Genomic DNA, 13,718 nt, shown 5'->3' with positions numbered 1-13,718 from the left:
TCATGCGGGCAACATGACGTGGACCTGGAATGCTCACTCTCCAGCCAAATCTCAAGTTCGGTTCCCTTCCCTGCGCGAGGGCCGGCTACTCCCTCCCGTCAGCGAGGGGGCAGGTCCAGGGGCAGGTTCCGCCGCCGTGCTCCTGCCTCCACAATTTCCCTTTTCTGTAAGTGTCCCGGCTCCTGGCAAATCCCTGCTGGTCTGCATCTCCGTCATGTCCATGGGTGTGTGACTTTCCGTCATGTCCATGCGTGTGTGACACAGCAGGAGGGATCTTCCTGAATCTGTTCATCAAATGGCTAGAAACAGAACTCTATACACAGTCTCGTTCTGGTCTCCTCTAACCACAGTCACGTGTCCCCGACTGCCTGGAAATGTTTCTATGTAAACATAGCAGGTCTCCCCCCACCGCCCACCTGTAATACCTGCTTCAAAGGTCTAGGTACTGCCATCTCCTAGCTCCCTTTGTCCAAGGCATGAAGGTTGTCGAGCAGCTCCCCACGACCCACTCTCTCCATGTGACCCTTCTTTCCTGGTTGTCGAGACTTCTGATGCCCTCAATCACTGTTGCTTCACTGAATCACTGAACACAGTGACTTGCCCTCAACTCCCAGACCCACTGGGCAAATCTCCAATCCTTGTTTAATGCAACAGCCCCTTTTTCTAACCACTCAGCCAACATACACACCTTTCCATATTTTAAATTTTAGTTTTCAATTATAGTTTACATTCAGCTAATGGTTGCCAGAAGGGAGAGGGTTGGGGGGCTGGTGGAAAAGGTGAAGGGCTTGAGAAGTAGAGATTGGTGGTCACAAAACAGTCACGGGAACGTGAAGTACAATATAGGGAATCACAGTCAATACTGTTGCAATAACTAGGGATGGTGGCAGGTGGGCACTTAAACCATCTGGGGGGATCACTATGTAAAGCATATGATAGCTTAACCCCTGTGGTGCACACCTGAAACTGGTACAACTGAACAAAATAAGCAACCTGAGTCAGGGATACTGTTAGAGAAAATGTGTTAGAAAATGTTCTCCATCGATATTTGTCCTGAATCCCTGTTGCTTCCAGCTCCATATCTCACTATTCCCTGCCTCACTTTTACCAAACACCTCACTGTCACTTCATAGAGAGAACAGAGGCCATGTGACAGATCTTTTACCTTCGGATCATCCTATCCCTCTACCACTTGTGTCTAAGTGGCCTTCTTCTTCAGTTACACCATTGGAAACAGGTGAGTAACCTACCTAAGGCTCACCCGGATGCTGTGTCCATATTATCACAGCTCCTTTAGTCAATCTCAAATTCATTCACTCATTAAGTATCTACTTTGTACCAGAGATCGTAGGAGACATTGACAATACAATGATAGTCAGTCTCCTACCTTAAAAACTTAGTGTTCAGTGGGAAGAGAAAGACAAAGGCATGGCCAATTACTATGCAAGCAATCTTATGAGAGCTATTATTGACACCTGACTTTCTGGATATGCAAATGTACTAATTAACACTCACTTAAAAATCAAGAAGGTATACAAATTTTCAGGGACCAAATTATTTTAATAATTCTAAAGTCTCCTCACTACCTCTTTCCTCAGTTTTCATTGAGGTAACTGGGTACCCATAACCACATGAAATTCTGGTAACTTTAGCTTAAAATGAGTAGAAGCATAAGGCAGGCACTGTGTGAGCAGGAAAGGCGGTGTTAATGATGCTACCAGGCAATTCCAGTAGCATGAAAAGCAAACCTCTGAATTGCTAAACTTTAGAAACTTCCTCCTCCTCCACAGCCATTACCCTGGTTTCTATGCACTGCAGGTTGGAATGTGGCGTCCACATACCTTGAAATGAGGTGATTAAACAGCAACACCCTGAGCTGTTTTCACAGCCTCTGCTTCCTGGAGAATGCCGAACTGATCTGCACAGAAAGAACGGTGATCTGTATATACCTACCTGACAGGGGCGAGTGTGAGCAAATGCACACATTAATATGCACACATATGCATACACACAAGTTCATGGACATGCAGGCAAATATGTGCATGTATCTTCACACACATTCAAACATACATATGAATCTGCACACCTGTGCATACGTTTATATTCTTGAACTTAAAGCAAAGACTTTAACCCAAAAAGAGTGCAAAGTTCCTTCTGGCAGTCACAACGCATCATGCCAAAGAGAACAGAGAACACAGCTGAGAGGTGAAGCTCGAGGAATGTACTCAGGTACACACCAAGTTGTCATCTCACAGGACCGACCATCACCTGCTTACCCCTGGAGAGCCGACTGAGGAGTAGGCCTTCAGAAGACATGCTCACCCAACGCCTAGAATGTGACTTGATTTGGGAGGGAGGTCGTTGCAGATGTGAAGATGCAGGTCGTGGGATGAGGTCGTCCTGGAGGAGGGCCGGCCTGAAATCCATGGCAAGTGTCCTCAAGAGAGAGAGAGAGAAGGGGACAGGGAGACGGAGGCCACCTGATGACGGAGGCAGAGCCTGGAGCAACGTTGTCCATCGACAAGGATTTGACACTTAAAGATTGTTCTCCAAAGTGATGAATAATAAGAACCTGTAACCAAGATTACTCCGCCCAGCAAAGCTCTCATTTAGAACTGAAGCTCAAAGAGCTTCACAAACAAGAAAAAGCTAAAGGAGTCCATCGCCACCAAGCCAGTATTACATGAAATGCTGAAGGGCATTCTCGAGGAAGAGGAGATAAAAATATGAATAAAATGGCAACAAATCCATATATGTCAACAATTGAATCTAAAAATCAAAACAAACAAGAAATCTAGTGAACAAAATAAACCGGTGAATAAAATAGAAGCAGAGGCAGGGAAGCATGGGACAGACTAACGAATCTCACAGGGAAGGGGAGAGAGGGGGCGGGAAGAGATTAACCAAGGATCTTACCTATGGACACAGACAGTAGGGTGCTAGAGGGGGGCAATGGGGGAAAAGGGGGGCATCTTAATATTCTCAACAAAGATTTTTTAAAAAAAGATTGTCCTCTGACCAAAGATGTTTCCGAAATCTTCAGTGGCGAGAACCCGAGAGCAAGAAGTGGACACGCCTGTGCTCTCAGCGGGGTGTCAGGGTGCGCACAACAAGCAGGCCCTCTGGTCGGCCGGAGGCACGCACGGAAGATGAGGACTCAACTACCAGCGTCAGCGAATGCCTTGCCCGGCTGAGAAGCACGAATGGGGGCGAGTGATGAAATGGAACACGGGAGGGCACAGGGTAGCACAAAGCAGTGCCTGGATTTCAATTGCTCACTCAGGGGGACAGTGGGGGCCCCCCGACCTTGAGAAGGGAAAAGGATGCTGAGGTGGAAGCTTTGCCTTCTTGTAACCAAGGGGAAGCTCCCCGAGAGCACAGCGGGAGCCTGGCCCGGTCACGCACCGTGTCTGTCCCGCTGCGCCGTCACCTCCTCTCCCACTTCTCCCCCCGCTCGCATGGAGGGCAGCATTCCCACTGAGGCAGCAAACGGGTGTCTAGTTCCTCCAACTCAGTCACCTGAGGAAAGCCTGGAGGTTGTTCCACTAAGACAGTGGTTCTCAACCTTCTGGCCCTTTAAATACAGTTCCTCATGTTGTGACCCCCAACCATAAAATTATTTTCGTTGCTACTTCATAACTGTCATGTTGCTACTGTTATGAATCGTCATGTAAATATCTGATATGCAGGATGGTCTTAGGCGACCCCTGTGAAAGGGTCGTTCGACCGCTGAAGGGGTCTCAACCCACAGGTTGAGAACCGCTGATTTAAGAGGCTATAATGAGCGAGAGAGAAAGAGAGAGGAAGAGAGAGGAAGAGAGAGGAAGAGAGAGGAAGAGAGAGGAAGAGAGAGGAAGAGAGAGGAAGAGAAAAAGAAAGAAAGAGAGAAAGAGAGAAAGAGAAGAGGGGGAAGGGAGGGAGAGAGGGAGAGAGAGAGAGGGAGGGAGAGAGGACGCTGCCAGTAGGCAGGTATCCACTGTGTTTCAGTCTGAGTTGTGACCGAGGTGACTCCATGTTCCCTTCTTAGTCCTTTATTGGGACATGACAGAAGATACCACCGTCTGAAGTTTCCAAATAAACAAAGTACAGGAGATGCTCCTGACACCTGGGCGAGGCCTCCTCACCTGTCGGCGAATGGCCAGCGTCACGGTGCCTCTCCTCTCCTGCCCAGGAGACCAGAGCTCAGTCCCCAGCTGCCCTCACTTCCGTGATGAGAGCCAGGACGGCTCAGTGCTCACTACAGCGCTGGTGGGGGTGGTTTATAATACCCATCAACATCCCTGCACCACCCCCCGGGCTCACTGCCTTCTCCCTCACGTCTGGGTGATGTTTGGTCCAACGCCGACACCCTGGAGGAGGACCTGGCACCCAGCGGCCATGGGTAACACGTGTTGGACAGATCTATCTGCTGGCCTCTACTCCACACTAGTACTGGTTCCAACCTCCACCGGGGACCCTTAGGGTTCTGTGCCCCTCACTGACCCTCTGGCATTGTGACACCTTGTAGAGGTGACCAGACCCTTGGGAGGAAGGAAGAGAAAGACGGTGTAGGCCCCGGGATGGAAGAAAGGAGGCGCTGGCCTTCACCCCCAGTTCCAGGCTAAAGATGAAGCAGGCTCAGTGGTTCTGAGCATGCCCGTTTGTCTCCCCCTCCCCCCTTCTTCCTTCCCCCTTCTTCCTTCCCTCCTTCCCCCTTCTCCCTCCTCCTTCCTCCTTCCTCCTTCCTCGGAGGCTCTTTAATCATGTGCCTGTGTGTTCCCTCCCGCTAGGAAGTAAGCTTCTGCGCCAGGGCTCTGCTGAGCCACCCCCGGGGCCATCACGGTGCCTCACAAACAGCATTTCTCCGAAGAAACACTATTAAACAATATTTTTGAAAATGAAGCTTCAATAACAGAGCAGCAGAAGTCACCGGGAAATGGCTTCTGGGAATCCAGCGAGATGCCATCCGTGGGAGCCTTGCTTTGAAGGCGGCACCTTCGGCCTGGCAGGTGTGGGCGGAGGGGAGCGGGGTTTGCCCATTAGAGCTTAATTGACTGCCTCTCTCCTTCCTTCCGGCTGAGCAAAGGGATGCGTGCAGCCCAATTAGCCTGAGCCTGCAGCTTCCTAGGATTTGGTTGTGCAGATATTTACACCCCTAATCTCCAGCAGTGCATAATGAGTAAGGCCCGTGACTCACTCCCAGCCCGGCTCTGCCTCCCACACGCCGCCGGGAACAGCTGCAGGGGCTTCTCAGAACACAGCCTCAGCGCTCCGGCTACGTTTCCTCTGGTGCCCGACAGGACAGGAGGCCGAGCTGTTGAGGGGCAATGGCTGTAGGTTTAGCTCTGGTGGGTCGGGTGCCCTGGGAAGAGAGGGGGCACAGGGGCTCTTTCTGGAGAAGGGAAGTGTGAGGTGTAACAAAAACTCTCTAATGTTCACTGAATTATTTCTGGTGTCAGGCATGGCGTGAGAGGCCTTCCACTCATAATATTTCATCACATCTCCTCTTTGGATGAAGTATGGTTACCCACAATTCAAAGGAACTAAGGGTTAGAAAGGTCTCCGAGGTGCCCACCTTGGAGACTGACGTCTGGAATTAAGACCAGATCTGACCCTGTGCCCTTCACAGCGCTCGTCTGGCCCGAAGGAGAGGCTCAGAGCCCAGACCCAGAACGGGCCCAGGCGCCTACCGATGTCCGTGGGAAAGTGCTGGTGAGTAGAAGTTCCAGCTGGGGGTCATGTCCAGCCTTCAACGGTGTGGGGGAGGGACGGGCCGGGGTCCAAAGACCAGATTTAAAGGACATGTAAGATGTTGGGCTAAGAAGTTCCCTTGACATTGATGGATAAATACTGAAGATTTAAAGCGACAGCACACTTAGACTTGCATTTTACAAAGAAATGGTGGTGGTGGCAGTGCCCTGTGGGCAAGGGAGCCCTGAACAGATGAGCTTCTGGTGCGCATGTAGATCCCACTCTCCCGGGTCACACCTGAGACCCACAGGGAGCCTGAAGCTCTTTAGACGCCGCCTGGTCTGGCAGGTGGATCAGGCCCAGGAGGGCCGCATAGAGTCTGGAAGCTGGTAAGGTCTTAGCGGGTGTGGACAGGTGTCCTGGCTCCAGGACTTGGAATCATTTAATCGTTCTTGCAACCCGATGGGGAACGTCCTGGCCCAGGAGCCTGAGCTGGGGGCTGGGGTGGTGGGTCCTCCCTGCCCACTGCCGTCTGTCGCCCAGCCGGAGCGCAAGGGTCTCGGGAAGCAAACACGGCTTTCCCCAGGCTCTGGAGCTCTGCAGTAAGAAGCGTAAACTTCATTTTCACCCCGTAATAAACTCTCATCAAAGGGCTCATTTGTCTCCGTCACTGACGGGCATTATCCACTTTCACATTTTAAATTTCCGTTCCTTATCAGACATTCAGGGCGCATGGCGTTGCTTTATTTGGGGCGCTACCAAATCCTGTCTCAAGGGATTCCTGTTCGGAGGACACAACACCAGGAGGATTTCGGATGGAAGAAGCCACAGGAGAGAGATAGGGGAGCGCACTGCTGTCGGCTCACTGGGAGTCAGAGAAAAGGGGGCCTTGCGGACAGGGTCAGGGGGCGAGCCTGGGACAAGCTGCCCATGGCTCCCCTGGTTGCGAGTCTCCCTGGGACCCTTAAGAGTTTAGGAGGTGCACGCCTGTGGGGGAGGGGGAGGGGGAGGGGGAGGGGGAGAGAGGCAAGGGAGGAGACGCTGGGGCCTTAGGTTGGAGGGTGTTTGAGGCTGAGCCCAGGAGGGGCTTGGGGGAGGATGGCAGTAGACCCGTCATCAGCTTCCCGGTGTGTCCTCAGGGCCGTGTCTCCCCGGATTGGACGACACAGGGGTCATCAGTCATCGCAGCTGGTCCCGCACCACCCGCCTGTTTTTCCTGCTTTTCTGGGCCTGGAGCTGAAATACCGCTGAGGCCTGGAGTTTGCCCCTGGAAAAGGTCAGGGGGGCTAAACCACTGGCCAGCGATGTGCCAGGAGAGGCAGGTCCCCCAGGGGAGGGCCAGCGGCAGTCCGGCCCCTTGCTGGGCACCGGGGCTCTGCCTGTGGCCTTCTGTGTCTGCCGTGAGTTGCTGGGTCATGGCACGGCCAAGGCATACTCAACCCCGGGGCGCCTTATGTGCCAGGCCAGCTCAGGCTGGTTCAGTGACCCTGAGTGGGGGGTGGGGGGGTGAAAGGCTTAGAAAAGACAGACAAGAGAATGAAAGCTGGGTCTCAGTGGGACGCTGCTCCCGGATAGAGAGACAGCGCCAGCGCCCACAAGCCGTGTCTTTATTTTATAGCAGATGCCACGAGGCAAAGTAGGGGCGTGATCACGTTGTTTACAGCATTCTTGTGAGCTCCAACCCTACTCAACTACATGCACCTGAACTCTATCACTCAGGCACGTGGGGCCACGTGTTCGGACCATAGGTTCACGCTTACAACGACAGCTGTTGGCTATAATTGTGCTGAGAGGGCTCTGCCCTCCAAGCTGGGACTTGCACGTGGCCATGAGAGGACTGTGCCCTCTCCTCAGTCCAAGGCTTGAACCTGTCCAAACACTGTAGCGGCTCCCCACACTGCCTCAGTGTCCCCATCCCACCTGCCACGGAACTTTCCCAGCTTCTTACTGTCCCACCTCAAATGGCCCTGTTGCTAACACTGTACGTTGGTTTGGGTTTAAGATGCACAAAAATGGACAAGGCCGACATCACAGCATAGTTTCTACAGACACACCTGCACCACCCCCACCTCCCATCACGCACACCTGCACATGACAGACAGCACAGCCAGGTTACTCAATGGGCAAGGCTGTTTTCACTCTGGGTCTGCCCTCAGGGACGCCATTTCTCTCCATTATTGTGCTAAAGACCGCGATTATCCTCCCTATTAGCAAGCTTAATCCGCAGCCCTCTCCTACCCTAGAGGGTCCCCTGCCTCTCCCTCCAGAGGCTGCTCTCAGGCCCAGGCCCAGCCTGGAAGGTGGAAGAGGCCCGGAGCAGCTGTCCACCAGATGGATGGTCTTTAGCTGGAGGGCTGTTACATCTGCGGCAGCGGAAAACATCTGGCCGGTGGCCATAAAGAAGGGCTCCGATTTCTCTGCTCTGACGACCAAAAAACATTTGCTTCAGAATTTGGGGGATTTGTAATACATTCTGAAAACCTGTGAATTTTGGTCAAAAGTCAATTCCATCAGTAACGGCCTACTTGCAAAATGGAAACCAAAATTTGCAGTCTGTTATGCTTTCTTTTAAATCCTCACTGGCAGATTGATTTGGGGGGTGGGGAGGGGAGGGAGGCAGAGAGAGGGAGAGAGACAGGGAGGGACCAGCAGGGCCTTTTTGATCAAAGTCCTCTATGTGTCCCAATGCTCCTGATGGCCCAGCAAACATCCATCTACTGTTAATGTAAGGAACATGCAAACACGGGAAGAATTTAACTTATTTGAGCCAAACTGGACAAATGCTGGGAAGCAGACTCTCAAAGGCCTGAGATAATGCTCCGGAGAGTGGCCGTTTTGCACTTGACAATCAGAGAGGAGGCGTAAACGGGTTACCTGAAGTCCACTGGTGGTAGATTAGGGAAGCGGGAGAAAGCAAAGGGGAGAACCGCTGGGATTGTATATAAAGTAAAATGATAGACACACACTTTTTTTACATAGTTGGGTGCAGGGTAGTTAACAGTCAACAATTCACTCAATGACAGTGAGGGGGTTTGTGGTCTCCCCAGAGGGGTGCCTGTGCTGTGAGGGGTCCAGGGAAAGGAAAGTTACTTTGACTTTCCAACGACATGTGATCGTAGATGCGGAAGGACAACAGGCTCAGTTAAGGTAAAGGCTGACCTTTGTCAGGGCAGATGCCGGCCTAGGTCATGACCACCCACCATCACTGCTTTTAGTTAAAAATGTTTTCATTTCAGACCTTCCTGTGGTTACTCCAGGTCCTGAGTTTGCAAGGCCACCAGGCAGGCCTTCCCTGAGCTGTCACGTTAGCACAGCGGTTCTCAACCTGTGGGTCTCGACCCCTTTGGCGGTCGAATGACCCTTTCACAGGGGTCGCCTAAGACCATCCTGCATATCAGATCTTTACATGACGATTCATAACAGTAGCAACATTACAGTTATGAAGTAGCAACGGAAAGAATTTTATGGTTGGGTCACCACATGAGGAACGGTATTTAAAGGGCCAGAAGGTTGAGAACCACTGCACGGTTATCACGTGGCCCCTGGTCGTCCAGGCTACCAAACACTGGCTTTTCCATCCTCTCCTCTGAGGTCTCACACCGCAACCCCCCTTCTCCTTAGCTCGAGATGACGGCATAGAAGCCTGATGGCCCGGGGGCCCCCTAACCTTAGGGAATCCCATGTGGACACACATCATTACGGTGGTCGTTTTCTCCTGTGGATCGGATGATGAGACCAGCCAGGAGAGAAAGGGAAATTCCTGCCCGCCCCCCCCACACACACACCCCCCGAGTGGAACAGGTTCTTTCTGCGTTTGATATGGTCCTTCCCGGTGCGAGCACAGCCCTGCACTGAAGGCGGGAAGCCATGGGCTCTGGGTGCTGCTCTCTCCCAGCTGAAGGCTGTGGCGGGTCACTCCCCACAGCTGCCCACGCCGGCAGCCACAGCCACAGCCACAGCGCCGTGCCCTGTGCCCTGAGCTTGGGGTCCTTCACGTGAACACTGAGTGTTCAGAAACTGACACACATGGCCCCCCCCCCCCCACCATGTTCTGTACAATCCGGGTCCCATAAGCGTTCACTCCTTTCCCAAAACCTAACCTTGATGCGCTCAGCGGAGCGAGGAGACGAGGTGAGATGCACCGGCTTCCAGGGGCTCAGGCTGGAAGGAGCCCCAGGACTCTGCCTCCCAGGGACCCGACTTCCTCCAGGAATCTCCGCGGTCTCTACCAGCCTCTCCTGTCCGCTTCTGCCATGGGGTGTGGGGGGCAGGCCCCCAGCCAGGGCCCCTCTGGGCGCAGCAACCTGGAAGGACGCATGAGTGGCCGCAGGAGGGAGGGGCAGGCTTTCTGCGAACAGAGCAGCCGGGACCTGGCGGGTCAGGGGCACCTTATATACCCGCTGGTGCCAATTAGTGCAACTCGTGCCTCATTAACATAAGCAGGTTCCCCGAGATGCGCCTGCGAGGCAGGTACAGGGCTCTGTTGAGTCAGCCCCTCGGTCAAGGTAGGGCCAAGGGGCCTTGCACCTGTGATACCGCTGTGTCCTCTCCTGCACACGTGCGCGTGACCGGGGGCCTTGAACCTCAGGTCTCCGGTCATGGCCTCCAAGGGGATATGATGTTTTTTTTTCAAAGAAAAGAGTTAAGATTTTAGGACAAAACAGATAATTTATTTCTACAGTTTTAAAATGAGTATTTTATGTTAGTGATTGTTGCCTACTAAATGCCTGCAGGTAGAAAAAGGCATTTTTTAAAGCACGATTTCCTTTGGATAATAAATGTTCACTGTGAAATTCCTTATGAAATTATTGATAAAAGCATTTATGTGCGTCTGGGTGTTGAGGCGGGGGAGGTGTTCTCAGTAGCACTGAACACGCTGAGTCCGTGTCCTGACTCTGCTCAGCTGAGCACACCACGTGCCCTTGCACGTGCGGGCTGGGCCCGTGGTTGCTGGGCCCGAGGTTGCTAGGCCCGAGGCTGCTGGGCCCGTGGTTGCTGGGCCCGAGGTTGCTAGGCCCGAGGCTGCTGGGCCCGTCGTTGCTGGATCCCACGGCCTCCCTTCACCTCACTGTCTAGTGTCTCCTACACCTTCGTCCTCTTCCAATACCAAAGGTCAATGTCATCAATCGACCAGAACGGAAGCCATCACAGCTGCTTGGTGACCTGTCCACATGGAAAGTGAAGAAGCAGGACTCTGAGCAGCGTGGGCATCAAGGGGCACAGCCCCCACTACTCCCCCCGCCCAACCCCACAGAGACAGGGCAGGCGGGAGCGGGGACACTGTGCTGGCCGCTGCTGCCACCCGAGGTGGTGTTGCCAGATCTGGTGACAGGGCCGGTGTCCTGGAGGCCAGGGCTCCCGGGGAGCTGGGCAAGATGTCGGTGGAGGAGACCCCGAGTGACACCCGTCCTCTCCCACCCCAAAGGCACCGTGTCTCCGGGCTGAGCGGGGCTCTGGTAGCAGCGTCAGGCGCAGGCGGTTCCACCTGCGGACGCGCCGGGGTTTCTTACAGAAGATCCACGTGGCTGAGCGACAGGTGCAGTGCCTGCCGGAGGCGGTGGCTTCAGGACGAAGAAAGAAGCTGTGGGGGCGCTCCATCTGCTGCAGCGGGTCCCACCTCGCTGCCGGGGTGCCTGTTTCCGTAGGTAAACAGATTGACACCCATCGCAGGTGGGTACGCCCGCCGCCTCCTCCTCCCACTCCCACCTGCCATTTGCAAGGCCTTCGCGCAGGACACCTGGATACTCCACCTGAGCGGGGGGAGCAGTGTCCCCAGGCAGCCACACGGACTCCCGTGGGCACGCAGAGCCCTCGGGTTGTTGCTCAGGTGTGTCTCAGAGGACGTGGGAAACATTTGTCCTGGGTGGGACGTCTGATGAAAAAAATATGTGTAAGGTTTCAGTCACTCTTGTATATTAACTATGAAAACTCCATGAAAGAAACACGTTCGAGGGACTGAAATACAAGGCGAAGGCGCTCTGGGTGCAGCTGCTCAGGGGAAGGAGGGCTGTTGCAGACACCGACGGAGGCCCCATGTCCATTTGGGGGGGCCCCTGAGTAGAATTGGTCAAACGTCTAAAGCAGTGGTTCTCAACCTGTGGGTCGCGACCCCTTTGGTGATCGAACGACGCTTTCACGGGAGTCGCCTAAGACCATCCTGCATATCAGATATTTACATGACGATTCATAACAGTAGCAACATTACAGTTATGAAGTAGCAACGAAAAGAATTTTATGGTTGGGTCACAACATGAGGAACTGTAAAAGGCCAGAAGGTTGAGAACCACTGGTCTAAAGATTGTCCCACAAAATGCCCCGCCTACCCAGGATCTGACCAGCAACAAACAGTGTCATTACACGGACTCGGCGCATCAAACAAGGCTCCCGTGTGGGAACGGACCAGAGCCTCACCTTCTGGGGCAGATGCCGCAGGTCCCTCAGTGGGGCGGGTCAGCGTGGGACCCCCAGCTCAGGGGAGAGAAAGAATTCGGGTGCAGACAGATGTAGGCACGTGCATGAGTTTGTTATAAATTTTACAGCTAAAGACGAGTAGCACTTACAAATAATATGCTGCATTATGCCCTATTGTTAATTTCATTGGCAAATTGGATCTCAGAGAATGCTTCCACTGATTGTTGAAGAAATGCTTCCGTAGCTAACCTATGGTTGCCATGGACTCCAAGTGTAGTCCTGGCGTGAATGTTGCTTAAGATTTGCATTTAAAATTCCACACGGCTTAACCTAATATTATTGCACAGCCCAATGTTTAATGTTGAATAAAGAGATAAGACAAAAAAAAAAAGATGTGCATCTACACGACTGAGCAAGGTGAATGTTAAATAACAAAGATGTATCAGGAGCTGCACGGCTTCACCTGTGCAAGAGACTCCATTCAATCCTCATCGCCGCCCCGCAGGTTCACCCCTGGCCGTGCTGAGCGCGGCACAATCTGTAAACTCACTTCAGCTTCGAAGAGTTAGATTCCCATCAAAGTCATTCAGCAGTGATCAAATCTACATTGTTAGAGGCATCAAAAAAAATAAAAAATAAAAATGCAGACCCCTTCCAAAAAATATCACCGCAACAAATTTTCATCTTGTCAACAGCATTTACATTTCCCTTCCTTCTAGATTAACCACAGCAATTACATCAGATTTCTTTCAGCAAAATGTACATAAAGACCAAACAAATGGAGACAGAGAAGAAATTGCAAAGTGCACGGACTTATTTTAGCCTTGCAAGTAGGTGCGTCAGCATATTTTCATGTCCTGACTGAGACTCAGGAGCCAAGGCCTGCAGTGATGTGGGGAGGGATGTGTAATTCCATCGAGGGGCTTTTGGGTACAATTCTCTCTCATGCCATGTCCTTTGCAGACATAGTAATGGGTGAATAGGTGAATAATTCAAATAATTTAAGCCAAAAATTGGTTATAGAGAAAGACACAAGGGAACTAGAGAGAAGGAGACAGCCCTCAGCCTCCAATTAGGTTGTTATTTTAGACGATGGTGTAGTAACAGGAAATTTGAGGTGCCGTAAGGTCAACAGATGAGGAAACAATTTCCATTGAAAAGACAGTTTATTACTCACAGCTCCCAAGAGGAGAGGGCAGGCCATGTCATGGGGCCCGTGAGAAAGCGCCTGGGTTAGGCACAGGCGAAGGGGGCGGGAGACCCTGGGCAGGGGCCTTACTGTGTTTCTTCAGGAAGGACGGGTGAGGAAGGCTGGCAGGCTTAGGACTGACTAGTTCGAGCCTGTCGGTGAGCTCTGGGCAGAGGAGCTTCCTGAGCTGTCGGGATCTGGCCCTGGGGCAGGGCCCAGAGTGTGAGAGCCACCCGGATAGAGGAGGGGACACTGAGTGATTGACATGTACCTGAAAATCACCCCAGGAGGAGGGTTCTGGGGGTTGGTTAGGGAGGAGGAGGTCAAGGTGAGAGGCATGTTTGTCATATGATCCTACTATTGGCATTGTCAGAAGCCAGAAGCGTGGTTAATACAGTTTTTGATGTTCAGAATGTTCCCAATAGAATTCTCGGCTGCTCTTGAACGC

The sequence above is a fragment of the Myotis lucifugus genome, unplaced genomic scaffold (assembly GCF_000147115.1).
Source record: "Myotis lucifugus unplaced genomic scaffold, Myoluc2.0 scaffold_348, whole genome shotgun sequence".
Taxonomy (NCBI): Eukaryota; Metazoa; Chordata; class Mammalia; order Chiroptera; family Vespertilionidae; genus Myotis; species Myotis lucifugus.
Note: the sequence above shows the minus strand (reverse complement) of the source record.